At 40.8% G+C, this 1,374-nt stretch overlaps 1 non-coding gene across 1 annotated transcript; it reads right to left on the bottom strand.

The window, feature by feature from the left end:
• Window positions 1-392: 392 nt before the first annotated feature.
• On the bottom strand, window positions 393-499 carry LOC149011237 (small nucleolar RNA R71). Its single transcript, XR_016174854.1, has one exon. It is a non-coding gene; the product is annotated as a small nucleolar RNA R71 (small nucleolar RNA).
• Between the last annotated feature and the right edge of the window lie 875 nt (window positions 500-1,374).

Raw genomic sequence — 1,374 nt, 5'->3', positions numbered from 1 at the left:
GGCAAAGAACCATGGCAAACTATGAACCTCCAATGAGGCCCTTGAGTGAGCATTTCATTCCTACGATATATACTCTGGTTTCTTGTATTAAGTTGCCTAACATAGAGGCGGCTCAATATGAGATCAAATCTAGTGTGATTCAAATGCTACCATCTTTTTATGGACTTGCCAATGAAGAGCCTTATAAGCACTTAGATGAGTGTTTAGAGGTGTCCTCCACGGTTAAAATTCAAAACCTCTCAGTTGATGCTTTAAGGTTACTTCTTTTCCCATTCTCCCTTAAAGATAAAGTTAAGCATTGGCTTCATTTTTTGGACAATGTTAAAATTTCCACTTGGGTAGAAATGCAACAAGAGTTCCTTAAAAAGTTCTTCCCCATTGGCCGTACCAATAGCATTAGGAGAGCGATAACGAGTTTCTCCCAACAAGAAGGAGAACAATTTCATGAGGCTTGGGAAAGACTAAAAGAATTGCTTAGAAAGTGCCCCCATCATGCTATTCCTAAATGGCAATTGGTTCAATGTTTTTATGATGGCCTTAGAGACCGACATAGGCAAATGGTTGATTCTTCTTGTGGTGGGACTTTCATGCACAAGAATGAGAATGAAGCATGGGAACTTTTTGAGACCCTTAGTGAAAACTCCCAACACCATGCTTCAGCAGCTAGGACTGAGATTCCATCCATTGGGCAACCAAAGAGGAGCGGTCTCTATGAGATCAATCCTACCATTGAGATGAGCACTAAGGTTGACTTGCTATCAAAGAAATTAGACCATCTCTTGTCATTAGGACAACAAACCCCATCTCCACTTCCTACAAGTTCCTCTCCACCTAATCAGATTGAAGCATGTGCTTTATGTTCTAGCATATCCCATCATGTCAGTGAGTGCTATTTGGCTACACAATACCCTGAGTTTGTTAAGGAGCATGCACATTTGGTCCAAGGAGTCTCTAAATTGGGTAATGATCCATATTCCAATACCTACAACCCAGGATGTCAAAACCACCCCAATTTTTCATGGCGAAACTCAATGCACAATCCCTCTAATCAAATACCTTATAGGCCACCTCCATTTAATATGCAACAAAATGCCTATAGGAATGAGAAACCATCATCTCCACAACCCTCACATAATTCATCATTTGAGGATAAGGTACTAAAGGCGCTTAGTGGACTAGAGCAAAACACTCAATTGTTACATTCTCATTCTCAATCCATTAACAAATTGGAAACCCAACTTGGTCAACTAGTTGATGTCATCAGTAGGAGGGAGGTTGGTCAGTTACCTAGTCAACCAATAGGTAACCCTAATCATCAAATTGGGTCTAGGAAAGAACAAGTCCAAGCAGTCTCGATTGTGACACGCAGTGGCA

Source organism: Hakea prostrata, chromosome 7 (assembly GCF_041222555.1).
Source record: "Hakea prostrata isolate BN-2017 chromosome 7, UWA_Hpros_2, whole genome shotgun sequence".
Lineage (NCBI taxonomy): Eukaryota > Viridiplantae > Streptophyta > Magnoliopsida > Proteales > Proteaceae > Hakea > Hakea prostrata.
The sequence above is the reverse complement of the archived record's forward strand: the minus strand, read 5'-3'. Positions and strand labels throughout refer to the sequence as shown.